Source organism: Myxine glutinosa, unplaced genomic scaffold (assembly GCF_964187855.1).
Source record: "Myxine glutinosa unplaced genomic scaffold, kmMyxGlut1.1 SCAFFOLD_129, whole genome shotgun sequence".
Classification (NCBI taxonomy): Eukaryota; Metazoa; Chordata; class Myxini; order Myxiniformes; family Myxinidae; genus Myxine; species Myxine glutinosa.
The window spans coordinates 637,360-657,500 of record NW_027616361.1 but is presented as its reverse complement, the minus strand read 5'-3'; the positions used below and the strand labels follow the sequence as shown (position 1 = coordinate 657,500).

The window sequence follows — 20,141 nt, the reverse complement described above, 5'->3', positions numbered from 1 at the left end:
AATCAGCAGAATGGTACAAAAAGATAAACATGGAATTTATTTACTACTTTAAAAATATTAAAAGAGGACATCGTTAAAAAGGGAGTACAATGTATATTATTCACTAATAATATTAAAGTATGGTACAGCACTGTTTTTTTACCTTTGGGTTTTACATGTGATTTGTGAGAGTTGAGATGAGTTTCTGAGAGAATATTGTGTCCGATCCTGCCTCAGGTCTGGAAACCAATGTCGAAACTCATTAGATGTTAGAAATTGGCCTGAAAATCTCGGACAAGTTTCAAGCCGACATTGTTTGAAGGGTGGAATATCACAAAACTGAAGAACCTGATTGTATGATTGTCCGAGAATGATTCGGAGAGCCATTTTCTGAAGCTGTTCCAGTTGGTTATCTTGGCGGATTGTGAGACCAGCATTCCAAACTGGAACAGCATACTCTAAAAATCTTCAAATCAAAAATCTTCCACGGCTAAGTTAAACTTTTTCAGCATCTTCAACATAAACAACTTTCCATTTGTCCCGATGACAATATTGCTGATGTGAAGATTCCACTCCAGATCAGATCAGATGACAAAACCCAGTATTTTCATGTGATCAAACATCTGCAGTACAGTCGTTTGGATCGTAAATTGAGGCTTTGGCGGAGGTTGCTTCATGAAACAAACTTCCATGAGCACACACTTATCAGTATTCAAATTCATGTTATTTTTAATTGCCCAATGGGGAAAAACATTCAAGGCAGATTGTATTGTCACATTAGGTTCCCTGCCCCTTCAATCCTCTACCAATGTCATGTCATCAACATACTTGAAGGTTAGAATATGAGCATCGTCATCATGCTGAGTCGTTGCATCATTGATTTGAGCCAAACAACAGAGAGGGCCCAATTTGGTACACTTTGGTACCCCTTCATACAGGATTTGATTTACAGGCAAGGTATCCTTGTATCTAACATATCGAACTCTTTTATCCAAGAAACCACATATCCAGAAAAATAAGGCAGGCCCCGACACCCATTTGAATTAACGATGTTACATGTTACAACCACATTGTACAATGTACATATTTCATCAAAAGCTTTAGAGAAATCTGTTGCAACCACCGTGCAGTGACGTAGTCGTTTGTCAGCGTGCACATACAGATTGTTAACAATTAACAAGTTAATTAATGAAAACACTTAACAAGGAAGTGTGAGATGGAATAACCTGCTCGGTTACTAAATTGATTGATGTCAATATTGTCCTTAATGTCACTGAGTATGCATCGAGTTGCAAAGGTTTCAGCTAATTTTGCAAAGTGATCAGTCAACGATATTGGTTTCAAACTGGCCTCGAAGTCTTCCGGATTGGGACAACAATTGCTTTTTTCCACTGTGAATGAAGAATTTAAGATATTGTCGCATCACCGGAGTAAACACCTCAAGATGATGGGTGGCCGATGGTTGCTACTCCCGAAGCGTCCAACCAAATTAATGTCAGTTCCTTTTATGGTGCGCGTGGGACCGAAGGTCACGAGGTCCTTTCCTGGGCCGATCAGCACGAGGGGGGTTATCCGAACCCCACAAACACAGAAACGAACACACAGGCACGACAAAGAAATACAATAAAAAATGGTTTAATGAAAATAAGTGCAATATCATAGGAATGAAAGGTGAGGTAAAAACGAATATCGTAATTTGAGACGTCTCCACTCATACCTGAATACAGACAGGGGAATGATTAAAGAAAATAAAAAGAAAATCCCGTTTTTTATTTGGCACTCAGCTCTGGCCTCGTCGAGCACTTTGGTGGGGTCAGTCGACTAGAGGACCGCGCATCAAAGTGCCGAAACAATGGGACCGGTCAAGCACACCAGCACACTGAGCCATGCAGCAGGCAACCAAACGTTCCCCCACTCGATCCAGGCTCAGCCAGAACCACCCGGTCCTTAGCTCCCTGGAAGAGTTCCAAGTCAAAACAACACCCCAGGCTCCAATGCTGCAAGGTTTTCTGGGCTCCAAACAGTTCTCCTCAAGCACACACGAGAAAACGCAACCACCCGCCACCAAGCCAGCACCAAAGAGAGAGAGAGAGGGGCAGGGACACACCCTCCTTTTTCCCGAACTGAAGTCACTCCCCGACCAATCCCCACGCCCCATTGAATAATTCCATATGCTCTCAACCAACGACGAACTTCGGGGTGTGGCCAATCGGTCACGATCCCTTGGAGGCGGAATCTAGCAGTCGTTCGGAAATGTTCGTCTTCTGTTGGCAATGTCGGCTTAATGGCCGTTGTTGTTATTGTTGTTGTTGGTGAACCAGGGTTTTTATGGCCGGTCTTTTTACTTGTAAAAAACAGAAGGGAAAATCACAGGAGGCAATTACATACTGGGAATTATCCTTAAACCCTATCTAGTGAATACAAAACCACCCTCCGTGTGGTGACATGCAAACACTCTTAACCTGACAGGTTCCTTATTTATTATATCATGGTTCCTCTTCTTTGCGTGCAAGGTCCATGCTAAAACCTATACAATCTTAACTCCACGATGGTATTTCTGCCCTACCCCCACAAATGTATCAATATCGTTAATGGGGCACTGAATTCACTAGCAAATCCACAAATCAAACGGACTGGGATTCCATCAGGCCTCACCTGCTATGAGGATTCACAACCGGTGACATGTTTTCAAAATCCTATTTTACTCCTGAATGTAAAAATTGCCCAAATGAATTGTATTATTGGGAGAGTTGTTTGAAGTGTGTATCTTGAGATTGTGGCGGGCACAAGGGGAAATAATTCCGTGCACCAGTGGGTAGCGTGAGCGTCCAGGTGGGGAGCAAAAGCTCATGCCCCACCTTTCGACCGATCGGCCACGCCCGGGGACTAGGCGTGGCCTCGGCACATATAGGCGGGCTCTAAGCTCGAGCCCGCCCAGTGCTGAAGTAGGAACTTTGAATAAAGACTCTTTGTTGTACTAACAGGTTGTGGCCTACCTCTCTGGCAATCGAGTAGTGTGTGCGCAGCACCACACTGGTGACCATGATTGGTTCAGCCGTCGCTGACCACCGAACGTGCCATGGCCACCAACGCCGTCACAGTTAAACTCCCGGAGTTTTGGGAAGCGCAAGCTGACGTCTGGTTTGTCGAGGCCGAAGCTCAGTTCCAGCTCCGAGGCATCACGGCGGACGAGACCCGGTACTACCACGTGGTCGCCGCCCTCGGGCCCGGCACTGCCGCCCACGTCGTGTCCATCCTTCGGCGCCCACCGGGTGACCACAAGTACGAGGCGCTCAAACGTCTCCTGCTCGCCACGTTGGGGCTCACGGAGCTCGAACGGGCTGATCGCCTCCTGGACCTTCCCGAACTCGGCGACACACGACCATCCGTCCGGATGGAATTTATGCTGTCGCTGCTTGGTGACCAGCCCCCGGATTTCTTATTCCGGGTGCTTTTCCTACGCCAGCTACATGCACAGGTACGCATCGCGCTGGCCGGTTCCAAAATATAGGAACCCTCCGCCCTGGCCGTAGAGGCCGACAAGTTTTTCGCAGCCTGCGACACACGGTCGGTTTGTGGTGCTGCCGTAGTGGATCCCGGGGCGACGGCTACAGCGCCCCTCGTGGCCGCTGCCGCGCCCTGCCCACCACCGCCGCCGCCAACACCGTGGCCGCCACGGCCGCCGCCGCCGCCGCAAACCTGGTGCTACTACCACGCCAGGTTCGGCCGCAAGGCTAAATCGTGTCGTCCGCCGTGCTCTTTTGACAGGTCGGGAAACGACCGGGCTGGCGCTCATTAGCGGCCCTGAGCGTCGGCCATTCTGGCAGCCTCCTGTTCATCACGGACACCTTGTCTGGGCGCCGTTTTCTTTGTGACACAGGAGAGGAGGTAAGCATCCTCCCCGCCTCCACGTCCGACAAGCAAACCACAGGCCGGGGCCCCGCTTTGCTTGCCGCCAACGGTACACCCATCCGCACATTCCGGAAGCGTTGCCTCTCACTGCGGTTCGGAGGGCAGCGCTTTCAATGGTCGTTCGTGACCGCCAGCGTGGCGATGGCACTGCTCGGTGCGGACTTCCTTTGTGCGAATGGGCTGTTGGTCGACATGAAGCGCAGACGGCTCGTCCAGGCCGAAACCTTCAGCTTGCTCGCTTGTTCGCTGAGCGGCTCGTTGAGCGGCTCACTGAGCGGCTCACCGAGCGGCTTGCCAAGCAGCTTGCTGGAAGGTTCCGTCCCGGCGAGTTTAGTTTGCACGCTTCCGGCAGCGGATGACTTTACCCGCCTCCTCACCAGTTTCCCGGCCCTCACGTGGCCCACCTTCTCAGCGGTGACCGTTAAACATGGGGTGGAGCACCATATCCCCACGGTAGGGCCGCCAGTCTATGCCCGGGCACGCTGACTCGAGCCCACAAAGCTCGCCGTGGCGAAAGCGGAGTTCGCCACGCTGTAGCGGCTGGGGATCGTACAGCGCTCCAACAGCACTTGGGCTTCTCCTCTGCACATTGTGCCGAAGCCCGGCGGAGGATGGCGGCCGTGCGGGGACTACCGCCGGCTCAATGATGCCACCACCCCCGACCGCTACCCGGTCCCGCATATCCAGGACTTTTCCGCCCGGTTGGCAAACACGACCAGGTTTTCCAAGGTGGACCTCATCCGGGGCTACCACCAGGTCCCCGTCCAACCGGATGATGTCCCGAAGACGGCCGTCATCACCCCTTTCGGCCTCTTCGAGTTCCTGAGGATGCCCTTCGGGTTGAAGAATGCGGCCCAGGCATTCCAACGGCTTATGGACAGCGTCTTGCGCTACTTAACTTTCCTCTTCTTGAACCTGGATGACATCCTAGTCGCCAGCGCGTCCCGGGAGGAGCACCTACTCCACCTCCGCACGCTTTTCGAACGCCTGGGCCAGCATGGCCTAATCATCAAACCCGCCAAGTGCCGTTTCGGCGTCGCCACCATCGACTTATTGGGGCACCGCATCACCAGGCACGGGGCCATCCCTTTACCGGCCAAGGTGTAGGTGGTCAGGGATTTCCCGCGGCCCCGCATGATCAAGGGACTCCAGGAGTTCCTGGGCATGGTAAATTTTTACCACCGCTTCGTGCCCCATGTCGCCCAGCTCCTCCGCCCCCTGCACGAGGCCCTCCGGGGCAAGCCGGGCAAAGGTGACGTCGCCTGGTCAGAGCCGATGGCCGCGGCGTTTGCGGGCGCAAAGCTGGCCCTGGCCAACGCCACCATGCTGGCGCACCCGGCGCCCGATGCCCCGATCGCGCTCACCACCGACGCGTCGGACTATGTGGTGGGTGCGGTGCACGAGCAGTGGGTGTGTGGTGCTTGGCAACCGCTGGCGTTTTTTAGCCGGCAGCTTCGCCTGCATGAACGCCGCTATAGCACCTTTGACCGTGAGCTGCTAGGGCTCCACCTGGTGGTCCGACACTTCCGCCATCTGCTCGAGGGCCGCCCGTTCACGGCTTTCGTCGACCACAAGCCCCTTGCGTTCGCGATGGCCAAGGTCGCCGAGCCATGGTCGGCATGGCAGCAGCGTCACCTCTCTGCCGTGTCCGAGTACATGACGGACATCCATCACATGGCGGGTAAAGACAACCCGGTGGCGGATTGCCTTTCCCGGTCCGTCGTGCACGCGGTCCACCTTGGGGTCGACTATACCCGGATGGCGGAGGACCAGACCACCGACCCCGGCGTCCAGGCCTTGCAGACCATCGTCACGGGCCTCCGCGTCACCGAGGTGCTGTTCGACGCCACGGGCGCGGCCCTCCTATGCGACGTCTCCCTCGGCCGGCCTCGCCCCATCGTGCCCGCTGGCTGGCGGCGCCCAGTTTTTGACACCATCCACGGCCTGTCCCACCCGGGCACGAAGGCATCCCAGAAGCTCGTCGCGGCGAAGTTCGTCTGGCATGGCCTCCGGAAGGACGTCCGCGACTGGGCCAGGACGTGACTCGCGTGCCAGCGCGCAAAGGTTCACCGCCACACCCAGGCCCCGTTGGCCCCGTTTGCGGTGCCCGAGCGTCGTTTTCACCACGTGCACGTCGACTTGGTGGGACCCCTGCCCCCCTCGCGGGGGTTCACCCACCACCTCACCATGGTGGACCGCACCACACGGTGGCCGGAGGCCGTCCCATTGGCGGCGACGCCTGCGGCTGATGTGGTGCAAGCCTTCATCGCCACTTTGGTTGCCCGGTTCGGTGCCCCCTCGGACATCTCATCCGACCGCGGCCCCCAGTTAACTTCGGAGCTCTGGGCCGCGGTGGCGCAAGGCCTCAGGGTGAAACTACACCGCACCATGGCCTACCACCCCAAGGCCAATGGCCTGTGCGAGCGCTTTCACCGCTCCATGAAGGCCGCGCTCCGGGCCAGCCTCCGCGACGGTGGCTGGGTCGACCGACTCCCCTGGGTCCTGCTAGGCCTCAGGACGGCGCCCAAGGACGACCTGTGCACGTCCTCGGCGGAGCTGGTCTTCGGGCAACCACTGCGGGTACCGGGGGAATTCATCCCCGACTCCACGGCTCCTTGGTCCGCGGCGCAGCAGCGCTCCGCCCTTCAGGAGACCGCCCGGAGGTTCGCCCCGGTGCCGACGGCACACCACGGTGACCCGCCTTCCCATGTCGCCCGAAGCTTCGCACGGCGAAGTATGTCTCCGTCCGGCTCGACGCCCGCCGGGCACCGCTACGGCCCCCGTACGACGGGCCCTTCCGCGTGCTGGAGACCGGGGACAAATACTTCACCATCGACATCGGCGGTGCCCCGGATCGCATCTCCGTGGACCGCCTCAAGCCGGCCCTCCTCGATCCGGACCACCCCCCGCAAGCAGCTCTGCCTCCGCATCGAGGCCGCCCCCCTGCGGTTGGACCCCCGGGACCCCCCAGCCCCACTGTCCCGCCACCCCCTAGCCCGGCACCCCTCGCCAGGGGGCGTTTCGGCCGGGTCATCCGGCTTCCCCGCAAACTCACCCTTCAGGTGCGCGGGAATTCTGGGGGGGGCGCGTGTGGCGGGCACAAGGGGCAATAATTCCATGCACCAGTGGGTGGCGCGCGCGTCCAGGCGGGGAGCGAAAGCTCATGCCCCGCCTTTCAACCGATCGGCCACGCCCGGGGACTAGGCATGGCCTCGGCACATATATGCGGGCTCTAAACTCGAGCCCGCCCAGTGCTGAAGTGTGAGCTTTGAATAAAGACTCTTTGTTGTACTAACGCGTTGTGGCCTACCTCTCTGGCAATCGTGTAGTGTGTGCGCAGCACCACAAGGTGTACTTTTCTCCAGGGCAAAATTGTGATAGCAATCTAGCAATTCCCCTTCTCCTCCCAAAGACTGTGAGTCCCTGACTCAAAAATAAAACAAGATGGAGCTTTGAACAGGTCAGAGCCTCGCCAGTGTGTGCAGTCACCAATGTAAGATTTCCCACCTTTTTTACTCGATATTCTTTTTTGATTTGTGTCCCATACTCCACAGAGTGTCGGTGATGCCGAAACAGATTATTGGCAAAGGTTACACTGGGTGGTTTGCCATTGCCTTCCTAGCGTTGCTTGTCCATGGTCTATCCTTTTAAATCCTGGGCACTAAGCAAGGAAGCAGCTGGTACCATTTATAAAAAAAACTCTTTGTATGACTCGGACGGGGTTTGTTTCTCCGACCCTCCCAGGCTCAGGGCGGAAGCTCCATTAAACCACCAGGTTTGACATTCCCCACAAATGGATTATTTACTTGATATACTTGGGAAAAAAATATTTTTGAAAAGACTCCGGGAAAAAATTATTTGTGAATGTATCTCCTCCTTTGTGATGCAACAAACATGGTTATCAACATTTCTAATTAAAACAAAACATAATATGTTATTTATTTCACAATCCAGTAACCTTAAAGTAATCCCTTACCTCTCGTAACGAAGATTCGTTTAAACTACACGACGATCAGATAACCAACCAGGAAGCAAAGCAGGTATGTCAGTTTTGTTATGTCACGTGGGAATGCATTGACGTCATTTACTTGCAGTGACTATTAAATCTTATTCCGGGTTTCAAGTCCACCACAAACTCTCAGCCACTTGGTTCTATCGTAAACACTTGTGGAAATTACACATCATCCTTTGAAGTTGTTTTCCCTGTGTAAAGTAACAAAGATGGAGAAAAGATGGTTGTGACGACAAAATACGAATTCCTCTCTTTTCTCAGTCTCATTCTCAGTTTCTCCTGAACGATGTCGATTTCATCATTTAAAGGTAATAATAAATTAAAAGGTACAATGAGGGAAAATAAAATGAGCAAGAATGCAAATCCTCAGAGAACACACACCCAACCACACCTTAAAATGGGACGTGTCGATTTTACAGGTAAATCACGTTTTACAGGTAACCACCTAAACAACTAAATTAATGTGTAAGTACACAGTGGAGATAGGAATGGGGATATAAATAAATATATACAGCAGTTTAAAGTTTTGTATTAGCAGTGGAGATGGTTAAAGTGTATTTCGTAAATAAGTAATTCAAAGTTGTGTGCTGGTCATGGAGATGGTGAAACTGCATTTCGTAAATAAGTAATTCAAAGTTGTATGTTGGTCATGGAGATGGTAAAAGTGTATTTAGTAAATAAGTAATTCAAAGTTGTGCTTTGGTCAAGGAGATGGCAAAAGTGTATTCAGTAAATAAGTAATTCAAAGTTGTGTGTTGGGAGTGGAGATGGTAAAAGTGTATTTAGTAAATAAGTAATTCAAAGTTGTGCTTTGGTCAAGGAGATGGCAAAAGTGTATTCAGTAAATAAGTAATTCAAAGTTGTGTGTTGGGAGTGGAGATGGTAAAAGTGTATTTAGTAAATAAGTAATTCAAAGTTGTGTGTTGGTAGTGGAGATGGTAAAAGTGTATTCAGTAAATAAGTAATTCAAAGTTGTGTGTTGGTAGTGGAGATGGTAAAAGTGTATTCAGTAAATAAGTAATTCAAAGTTGTGTGTTGGGAGTGGAGATGGAAAATTGTATTTAGTAAATAAGTAATTCAAAGTTGTGCTTTGGTCAAGGAGATGGCAAAAGTGTATTCAGTAAATAAGTAATTCAAAGTTGTGTGTTGGGAGTGGAGATGGTAAAAGTGTATTTAATAAATAAGTAATTCAAAGTTGTATGTTGGTAGTGGAGATGGTAAAAGTGTATTTAGTAAATAAGTAATTCAAAGTTGTGTTTTGGTTGTGGAGATGGTAAAAGTGTACTGAGTAAATAAGTAATTCAAAGTTATGTGTTGGAAGTGGAGATGGTAAAAGAGTATTTAGTAAATAAGTAATTCAAAGTTGTGTGTTGGAAGTGGAGATGGTAAAAGTGTATTTAGTAAATAAGTAATTCAAAGGTGTGTGTTGGAAGTGGAGATGGTAAAAGTGTACTTAGTAAATAAGTAATTCAAAGTTGTGTGTTGGAAGTGGAGATGGTAAAAGTGTATTGAGTAAATAAGTAATTCAAAGTTGTGTGTTGGAAGTGGAGATGGTAAAAGTGTATTTAGTAAATAAGTAATTCAAAGGTGTGTGTTGGAAGTGGAGATGGTAAAAGTGTATTTAGTAAATAAGTAATTCAAAGGTGTGTGTTGGAAGTGGAGATGGTAAAAGTGTATTGAGTAAATAAGTAATTCAAAGTTGTGTGTTGGAAGTGGAGATGGTAAAAGTGTATTTAGTAAATAAGTAATTAAAAGTTGTGTGTTGATAGTGGAGATGGTAAAAGTGTATTTAGTAAATAAGTAATTCAAAGTTGTGTGTTGGAAGTGGAGATGGTAAAAGTGTATTTATTAAATAAATAATTCAAGTTGTGTGTTGGAAGTGGAGATGGTAAAAGTGTATTTAGTAAATAAGTAATTCAAAGGTGTGTGTTGGAAGTGGAGATGGTAAAAGTGTATTTAGTAAATAAGTAATTCAAAGGTGTGTGTTGGAAGTGGAGATGGTAAAAGTGTATTTAGTAAATAAGTAATTCAAAGGTGTGTGTTGGAAGTGGAGATGGTAAAAGTGTATTGAGTAAATAAGTAATTCAAAGTTGTGTGTTGGAAGTGGAGATGGTAAAAGTGTCATTAGTAAATAAGTAATTCAAAGTTGTGTGTTGATAGTGGAGATGGTAAAAGTGTATTTAGTAAATAAGTAATTCAAAGTTGTGTGTTGGTAGTGGAGATGGTAAAAGTGTATTTATTAAATAAATAATTCAAGTTGTATGTTGATAATGGAGATCGTAAAAGTGTATCATCTTCCCCATCATCATACTAAAATATGCCATTTGGTGTCTGTCTGTATGTCTGTCTGTCTGACTGATGAATGATTGACCGCAATATATTCCGTCATTACTTATCCAATCTCAACCAAACTTGACAGGATGACTCAGGGTTGCACATTGAAGGTTTCAGCGCATTCATTTGTCCCCCTCTCCAGGAGGATTTTCTCCCCCGAGCAGGTTTTCCCCACCATTGCCGTCAATGGGGTTGCATGTTGAGGTGTATATCCATGGCAAGTTAGCTTTATCGTGGCGTTTTTCCAAGACCGCTTCGAATAACAAAATGAACGACAACAGCATAATAATAATGTTATTACAAAACAATATTAATACCAATAATATCCCACCTCCCCAAGGTGTTTTTCCTCCTTGAACAAACGTCAAGTCAATGTTTATAAATAGCTTATCATGGCATTTCCATGGGAACAATGGCCCAACGGCCTCCACCAGAAGTAAAAATATTATAAACCACAAACACGCATGATTAGCTTTTTAAACAGTCGCTTATGCTGTTTATAACACTAAATAAAGAAATTTGGAGGAATCCCAACATCCATGAGGTAGGTTTTTTACTTTCAGAACTGAGCTAAGATATACTGTACTCTATATACCCCATAGGGGTTGGGTTAATAACATGACCCTTCTTGCCGCTAACGTGCCATTTTTCAGAGCAAACTTTTGAAACTCGCTCCTGCTGTTTCACACGAAACAAAGGGAGGAAACATGGGTTGTGCTAATTTTCCAAGCAACTAGCTTGCACTTGCCAAGCCCGCCATTTTTTAACGGTTTTGAATGGAGTGCCTGCTCAAATGCTTCAACCAAATGGCAATCTCTCCACAATAAAATTGGTAAAGGAACACACACCCAACGTTCCTGAGACAGGACCATAGATTGACTGCAATCTATATACCCCAAAGAGGAATGACCCTTCCTGCCACTCCCGGAGTGAGTGGGTGTACTAGTTCTACAAATACACAAATACGTTACTTATCCAATCGCAACCGAACTTGACAGGAAGACAAGTAAGTAACACGATGGAGGTTGGAGAAATTTAACTTCCCCCACACCCCAAGGGTGTTTTCCCCACCAAGGGGGTTGCATGTTGAGGTGTATATCCATGTTAAGATAACTTTATCATGGTGTTTTTCCCAAGCCGCTTCTCATTACAAAAGCAACAGCAACACAAAATACGAGGGCCTGTCAACAAGTAACCTTAAAACGGCGACATAAATTCGAGAATGTTATGTGTCGAGTTGAAGACGACATATAGTGGGTGGGGGTAATATGGACCCCGGGGGAATATGGACCCCACTGAATTTCCCATGATGCACTGCATCAAGCCTCGTCTCCATATCACGGGATAAACAAGTATGGCCGACCAGCAAGTGAACAACTGCAGTTGATTCAAACTCTTTAATGATGGTAAGTGCAAACTTCCAAAAGTTTTCATCTCAAATTTTACAATTCATAAGCATGCAGTACTGTGTATGTACATGTAGTCACTAGCTTGATTGATGAGTGGTGTCCCTGGCTGAGTACACGTGAGAGCTGTCTACAGCACCACTGTTATGTACTGGGCATGCTGACATGATCGAGAGGGCATGGTGTGGGGAATATTGACCCTTTGGTTGTGTCTAATATGGACCCATGTCCATATTCCCCATGGTCGATGTCCATATTCCCCACACAGGAAGCTAATAGAATAAGTCCACAAAACAGCATGTTCACTGTCAAAATTTGAATCAAATAAATTTTTCTGCACCGAAATATGTGACTAAGCAAAACTAGGCATGGTCCAAGTAGCCGTCAAGTATCGGCTGTTTGTTAACAGCCGATAACATGTACACTTGATTCTGTATAAAAATCCGACAGTGACGATGCACTGTCGTAGATTTAACTCGCCCCGAAAAAGCGTAATCATCACATCCTCTCCTTATAAAAGACGTTTGATCGTGGAACATCAAGAACAAGAGAGAAGGGCATTGAAGAAAGGGCCAACACGCGAGATGCAGAATCCTTCATCCCCAACTAATTTGAAAGCGAAAAAAGGCAACAGACCATGAACAAAGCACGGTCCTCCCATTCGAAAGCAGGTTACCAAGTCTGCTAAGCGACACAGAAAAGGACCTGAAAACTGCATGAGTAATTTCTACTGCATATATTGCAATGAGTTCTTTGTTGATCCACCTGAATTTTCTTGGATCCAATGCAGTGAATGCAAGCAATGGGCCCACGAAAACGAAACTGACTATGAGGGTAAAGGTGCTTTCGTCTGTGACGAGTGTCACTAAGGTTGTTCACTGAAAAATCGAAAAATAACATTTGTCCCAGGGAACATTTGTCGAAAAGAAACTGGACTTACCACATTGAGGTAAGATGGACCCGCGGTCCATATTACCCCAATGGGGGGTCCATATTCCCCACGTTGTTTGGAATATGGACACTGATGGCATATTTTTATTGTCCCCTCAATCATGTGTCTTTGATTTTATTCAACCCAAACTGCACGGGGATGTAGTCTGTCTGGCTGTCTAAATAAACCATTATTTGGAAATTTTCCTTGTCTATTTGTATAGCCTCCATCGGGACTTTGGCTTAGGGGGTCCATATTACCCCCACCTACCCTATGTTATATCTATGGGTAAGAGGCATGTTTTGTCTGTTTTAGATCTGGCAACATTGAGCGTATGACCTCAGTTGAGCCATCCCTAACAACCCAAGATTGCGGCTCCCTTAGAAGCATGCACCAGGTAGGAGCAACGTTCTGTCATCCGTTTCTTGGTAAGTGAGGGTATGAATCCCAGTGAAATCTATCGCAGAACGATAATGCAATATGGTGATGCTTGTTTATTGCTGCAGCAGGTGTACGACTGGGACAGGAAGTTTAAAAGTGGAGTTTCCAGTGTGGCAGATGCTGCTCCCTCGTGTAAGCCTCACACAGCCAACACACCAGAAATGGTTGCAGGAGTTGAGCGCGTGCCAAGGGAAAACCATGGCATTACGCTGGATGATGTGGTCTCCGAATTGAACATTAGCCATGTTTCAGCATACCATATCATTCACAACGTGCTGGGGTTCAGCAAAGTGTCTGCAAGATGGGTGTCCAGACATCTCACACCCGAACTGAAAAAACGGCGAGTGGAGGCATGTGAAGAACTTCTGCGACGTTATGAAACAGAAGGCGATGCTTTCTTGCAGCGTATAGTGACTGGGGATGAAAGCTGGGTCCACTACTTTCAGCCAGAAATGTAGAGGGCAAGCAAAGAGTGGTGCCATTCAATTTCACAGGAGCCCAAAAAATTCCACACACAGCCGTTCACTGGAAAAGTGATGCTGACGCTCTTCTGGGATAGCTGTCGTCCACTTGTGGGGCATTACATGCCCAGAGGGACCACAGCCACCAGTGCGTCATACTGGGACCTCCTTAAAAATCATCTGAAACCAGCAACAAAACAACAACAACAACAACATGCATTTTAAGGCCATTTTCCCTGCTAGAGCGGGGGTTAGCCTTGTGGTCCCCATGACAATCTTCTCCATTTTGCCCTATTTTCTGCATCTCTCCTTGTTAACCCCCTTGCCCGCATTTCTTCTTCCACCATCTTTAGCCAAGTCTTTCTCAGTCTTCCCCGTCCTCTACTTCCTTCTACATTCATTTCCATCACTCTTCTCAACCAGTCACTTTCATCCTTCCTCAACACATGACCAAACCATCTCAATCTGTTCCTCTTCACAGCATCAATCACAGGCTCTATTCCCATCATCTTTCGCAATTCATCATTTGTCTTCCTCTCTCTCAACGATACTCCGCCAAGGAGCCGCCATATCTGAAAACTGAATCTGAAACTTAAATCTGAAACTGAAATGAAAACAAATCTGAATCTGATCTGAAACCAGCAATCAGATCAAAACGTCTTGGACTACTCACTACAGGTGTTTTGCTCCAGCATGACAATGCTCGGCCCCATACTGCCCGAACCACAGCTACAACAATCGAGGACCTGCATTTCGAGTGACATCCTCATCCACCCGACTCGCCAGACCTTGATTCAGCTCGTTTCAATATATAGCCTTTGAGATATGAGCGACAACACATTGTGGGCGGACAGGCGGATGGACGGACGGACACCATCGTGAATTTGGGGGTTTTCTTAATAAAACTCAAGAATGCTTAACGTACATTGCTGAAACTTGCAACATATTACCTCAACGTGCAAAGCATTTAATTCTGCAATTTGCAGGCAATTTCATCCAGTTTAAGCCAAGAAACTAATTTTCAGTCGCCATGTTAAAGTTGAGTTGTGGGAGATATGATGAAGGCAGCGGGAAATTGGGGTGTGAAGAGAATGACAGAGATCTGCAATCTGGTGGTTAGAGAAGGCCGCATTCCAGTGGATTGGGAATGAGTACCCTCGTCCCTCTATACAAGGGGAAAGGTGACCCTCTGGACTGTGGCTCGTATCGAGCGATAAAGTTATTGGAGCATGGAATGAAGGTATTGGAAAGGGTGTTGTAGAGGAGGATAAGGAAGAAAGTGAAGATTGACGAAATGCAGTTTGGATTTATGCCAGGAAGAGGAACGACAGACGTGCTTTTTATTGTGAGGCAGTTGCAGGAGAATTACATGGAGAAGAGGAAGAAGTTGTTTCTTGGGTTTGTTGATCTGGAGAAAGCATTCGATAGGGTTCCACGTGAAGTAGTGACATAGGCATTGAGGAAGTTAGGAGTGGAGGAATGGTTGATCAGAGTGGTGATGGCAATGTACAAAAGAGCGTGCACAGCTGTAAGGGGGAAGGACGGGAACAGTGGTGAGTTTGAGGTGAAGGTGGGAGTGCATCAGGGGTCGGTACTAAGTCCACTACTATTTGTAGCTGTGATGGAGGTGCTGGCTCAGAATGTAAAGGAGGGTTTACCGTGGGAGTTGTTGTATGCAGATGATCTGGTGTTGATTGCAGAAAGTATGGATGGACTGAAGGAGAAGATGAACAAGTGGAAGGAATGTATGGAGACAAAAGGTCTGAAGGTGAATATCGGAAAAACGAAGGTGATGGCAAGTGGTAAAGCATGTGGTGAGGTGGAAAGAACTGGGAAGTGGCCGTGTGCTGTGTACAGGAAGGGTGTCGGAGTGAATTCCATTCAATGTACAATGTGTGCTGAGTGGGTTCATCAAAAATGTAGTGGCTTGAGAGGGTCATTAACCAGTGTGGCTGCTACATTCAAGTGTAAGGTGTGCACAGAGGGAGCTGCAGATGGAGGAAATGTTGAGTTGGATATTGGAGACGGCGTGAAGCTGGAAGGTGTGAAAACATTTTGTTTCCTCGGAGACATGCTGAATGGAGAAGGTGGATCAGACTCGGCAACGGTTGCTCGAGTGAGATGTGCATGGAAGAAGTTTCGGGAACTGAGTGGCGTGCTGACGAGGAGGGGAGTGTCATTGAAGCTGAAGGGAAAGGTGTATGCTGCATGTGTGAGAAGTGTTATGATTTATGGGAGCGAGACATGGGTAATGAACGTAGAGCAACAACGAAGGCTGGAAAGGGTGGAAATGCGAATGGTCGGTGGATGTGTGGAGTATCGTTGAGAGAGAGGAAGACAAATGATGAATTGTGAAAGATGATGGGAATAGAGCCTGTGATGGATGCTGTGAAGAGAAACAGGTTGAGATGGTTTGGTCATGTGTTGAGGAAGGATGAAAGTGAGAAGTGATGAGTGATGGAAATGAATGTAGAAGGAAGTAGAGGACGGAGAAGACCGAGAAAGACTTGGCTAAAGATGGTCGAGGAAGAAATGTGGGCAAGGGGGTTAACAAGGGGAGATGCAGAAAATAGGGCAAAATGGAGAACATTGTCATGGGGACCGCAAGGCTAACACCCGCTCTTGCAGGGAAAATGGCCTTAAAATGCCTGTTGTTGTGCTGTTGTATGTTACAGTTGCATCCAGAGAAACGATCCCACAAAACGGGAGGGGCACATTTCGCCTCCCTTGATTTCCATAGAATAAGCAATTTGAGAGGTACAATCAAGGGAACTGGTACCCTTTCACTGTATATGAACTTTTCCCGAGCATTACTTGGAATGCATGCATCCATAACTTTTTTGAGGCATCATTCTATCCATGGTTTTTGGCCTTAACATTAAATAGTGAAGAATCACTCAAAAACATATCAGATCCGGATCTTTATCAAAATCGCATCAATTCGTCCTTGTCACACACGCAACCTGTCCAGCAGGTTTTGTCTCATTCCGTCCATTCCTTCTTAAAATATCGTGCTCATTGACAGACAGACAGACAGATAGGGGTGAAAACAATCTCCTTCCACCTTCGGTGGTGGAGGAACAAGAACGGCTCTCGGTGGAGTGCACACCTCCGCCAGGCTGAAAAGTTTGTATTTTGTATTCCATTGATAGGCCGGATCTGCATCTGAACCTGAAGCAAAATCGAATTGGCTTGTTATTGCCACCTGCCCCATTCTTCCACCAAGTTTTGTTATAATCTGTCCTCAACTTTGTGAAACATCATGTTACAGTGCGCAATATGTCATTTTGGCCACATATCTCAATGGTGAAGAATCCTTCAGAAAATTCTCAAACCCAGATCTGGGTTTTCACTAAAATTGCCTCGATGCGTCTTTGACAAACACTCAACCTGTCCAAATCCATCCTCATTTTTTTGCGATACCATGCTACATATGGATTTTGGCCCTTTCACTCAGTGGTGAAGAATCACTTAAAACATTCTCAGATCTGGATCCAGATCTGGATTTTCACTAAAATACAATCAATTCATCCTTGTTACTTTGTTCTTTTTAGTAGCAAGGCCAAATTATCATACTGTTTGTAGTTGCAACAACGAAAATATTTATGAACTGTTTTGTGCATATTATTTGAACTACTTTGTGGGATGACCTTTCAGATAAACTTGTCCACATCAAGTAAGTTACAGGATTTCGACATCTTTTTTTTGTCTGCAAAGTCTTGGCTCATAAAATAATGATCCCATTCCAACATTGTGGAGGAGGTAGAAGTTATTTTCCAGCTTTAGATTGCCCGACATCTCAGTTAAATTTGCGGCTGCTCCTTCCCCCTCAATCAACACGAAGATTTCCAAACTGTAGCTGTTGTGTTTTTCTGTGATATTTTCATCCCTGTTTGCTGTTTGTGTTTTCATCAATCTTTCTCGTGGTAAATCGTACCTTCCTGTCTATATTGTCGAATTGGTTTTCAGGTAGCTCAGGCCTACATATTGGATAGCTGGGAGCAAAATCATCTCGGTTTTGAGGTACCTTCCCGGGTACCTATTGGCCACATCTCTCAATGGTGAAGAATCCTTCAGAAAATTCTCAAACCCACATCTGGGTTTTCACCAAAATTGGCTCGATGCGTCTTTGACAAACACTCAACCTGTCCAAATCCATCCTTATTTTTTTGCGATACCATGCTACATATGGATTTTGGCTATTTCACTCAGTGGTGAAGAATCACTTAAAACATACTCAGATCTGGATCCAGATCTGGATTTTCACTAAAATCTAATCAATTCATCATTTTTCATCCCAATTTCAATTCATCCCAATTCACAAAAAAGAAGAAAAAAAGCCCTCCCCCCCCCCCCCCCAATCCTCTCAATTTTGCCTTTTCTGTCTCTTCAATGGCATACCAGTCCCCCAGCTTGCTTCAAACACCAAAAAGACTTTTACTTTCCATCTTGTCCACCGCATGCATACTCCCCTACTCCCTCTTTCCTCCCCACTTCTCAGTATTTGTCCAAGTTTCTTTCTATTTTCCCCTTCAGCCCTGCTGTTGTGTATCCCCCCTCTTTCTGCTGTTCTTCTTGTTCTGTTGCATCATGATCCGTTCAGTGTTCTTGCTCTTCCACGAGCCTTGACCATGAATATAAAAAATAAAAAGGAGGAGGTAGGAGCAAATATGGATGGTGTTAAATATAACCCAGAGGCAGAGAGAACAGGGTGGTAGAGCAGAGAGGGAATGAATGCTATCAATGAAAAGCAGAAGGCATTTATTATGTACGAGTATAAAAGCCCATCACAAATAATGGGTTTGAACAGTTTATTCAGTGGTGCAGCCTCATGAGCGTGCCAAAGTCTGAAGCCTCGGCCTAGTGTCAAGGTGTACTTGCATCTTTTTACGTATTAAACATCATACGGACGTAAATGAACATTCGTTTTACTCTGCACGCCTTGTATTTATTGTTTAAAATAACACTTTTGTACACCGCCCTTGAGTCTCATTGTGCAAGCCACCGTCTACAATTCTTGCAGAAGAAACATAATTAATCTTTTATGGAAAATGCTCTTCGAGTTTGTTTTTTCTTCAAAAACAGACCCCAGTGAACACATATTGGTGTTAAAAGATTGGCCTTTAAAACCTTCCCTTATGAAGGGGGACAGACATCTGCGCAAACACACAAACTGACATTGTGGTTTATATGGGAGATATGAAAAGTATATGGCAAATGTTAAACATAATAACAGGCAAATACCGCCACAGCTCTGTTCTTGCACCTTGTTGAATGTCCATGTACCTGCCACGACACAATCTGTGAAGACTCGTTTTCACACTCCTTGGTATTTCCACTAAATTAAGTGTGAGAAACAAAAACTCAGAGAGCTGGAAAACAAGTGGCATTCCCCCAGGTTGGGAATAGATCGTGACCTCCATTGCTTCTGTATTATTGTCCACAACAACCAAATGAACGACTACTGAGGCAATGACTCTCAGTGGTAGATAGGTCGAGTGGTACAAGGATGTTTGCACGATTGTGCAGGCTTCATGGGCCTCGTGGTCTCCTCCTGTGTTGAAATTCCTTGTGTTAGGCCTTGTGTGATCCTCACGTACAAGTTGAGTGAAGGAGACATTTGGCATAAACAGTGAGTTATAAATCAGCCTCAGGAACCAAATGGAAAAATAAATTAATAAAACAGAAACACAAACAAGGAAAACCAGAAAAACTCCCATTGCCACTTACATGGTTTACCAACACTGTCCCACACCCTCACACACTCCAATCGTTTTCCCAACCAAGTATGAACTTTCTTGTGTGAGGAATCAGATGTTAATCAATCTTTACACGGATTTACACCAATGTAAGATTTCCCACTTTTTTGATTTGTGTCCCATACTTTTTACAGAGCATGGGTGATGCCGGAACAGATTATTTGGTAAAGGTTATACTGGGTGGTTTGCCATTGCCTTCCCAGCGTTGTCCATGTTCTATCCTTTTAAATGCTGAGCGCCAAGAAAGGAAGCAGCTCGTACCAATTACAAACTCTTTGTATGACCCGGATGGGGTTTGAACTTCCCACCTCCCAGACTCAGAGCCGACGCTCCATTACACCACCGAGTTTGACATTCCCAACTTTGTGGACTATTTCCACTTGGAAAAGATCTTTTCAAAAAGACTGTGGAAAAAAATATTTAAATAATGTGGTCATCATTATTTATAAATGTATCTTCTCCTTTGTGATGCAACAAACATGGTTATCAACATTTCACATGAAAAACAAAACATAATTTGTTATTTATTTCACAATCCAGTAACAGAACTATACATCCCTTACCTCTCGTGAGGAAGAAGCGTTCAATCTGGACAACGATCAGACAACCAACCAGGAGGCAAAGCAGGTATATCAGTTTTGTTTTGTCATTTCTATCATTTCTATCATTTCTTTCTATCAAGCAGGTATATCAACAAGCAAAGCAGTTATATGTTATGTCATTTTGTTATGTCAAGGCTAACCCCCGCTCTAGCAGGGAACATGGCCTTAAAATGCATGTTGTGTGTGTGTTGTATTTCGGAAGAATGCATGACGTCATTTACTTGCAGTGACTATTCGATCTTATTCCAGTTTTCAAGTCCATCACAAACTCTCTCTCACCTTCCACTTGGTTCTTTAACAAACA

The 20,141-nt window shown here is 46.6% G+C and overlaps 1 protein-coding gene across 4 annotated transcripts in view; it reads right to left on the bottom strand.

Annotated features, from left to right (window-relative positions):
- The window catches only part of LOC137415359 (E3 ubiquitin-protein ligase TRIM7-like), a 72,622-nt gene extending 52,782 nt beyond the window's left edge, over positions 1-19,840 (bottom strand). For 2 of the 4 annotated variants that reach the window (XM_078768684.1, XM_078768688.1), the window contains exon 1: positions 7,868-7,952. The gene's annotated coding sequence lies outside the window, so the exon portion shown is untranslated. Of the gene's footprint in view, positions 1-142; positions 603-7,867; positions 7,953-19,798 lie in introns of those variants that run through there. The other 2 variants (XM_078768685.1, XM_078768686.1) reach the window with 2 other exon arrangements.
- Positions 19,841-20,141: the final 301 nt, after the last annotated feature.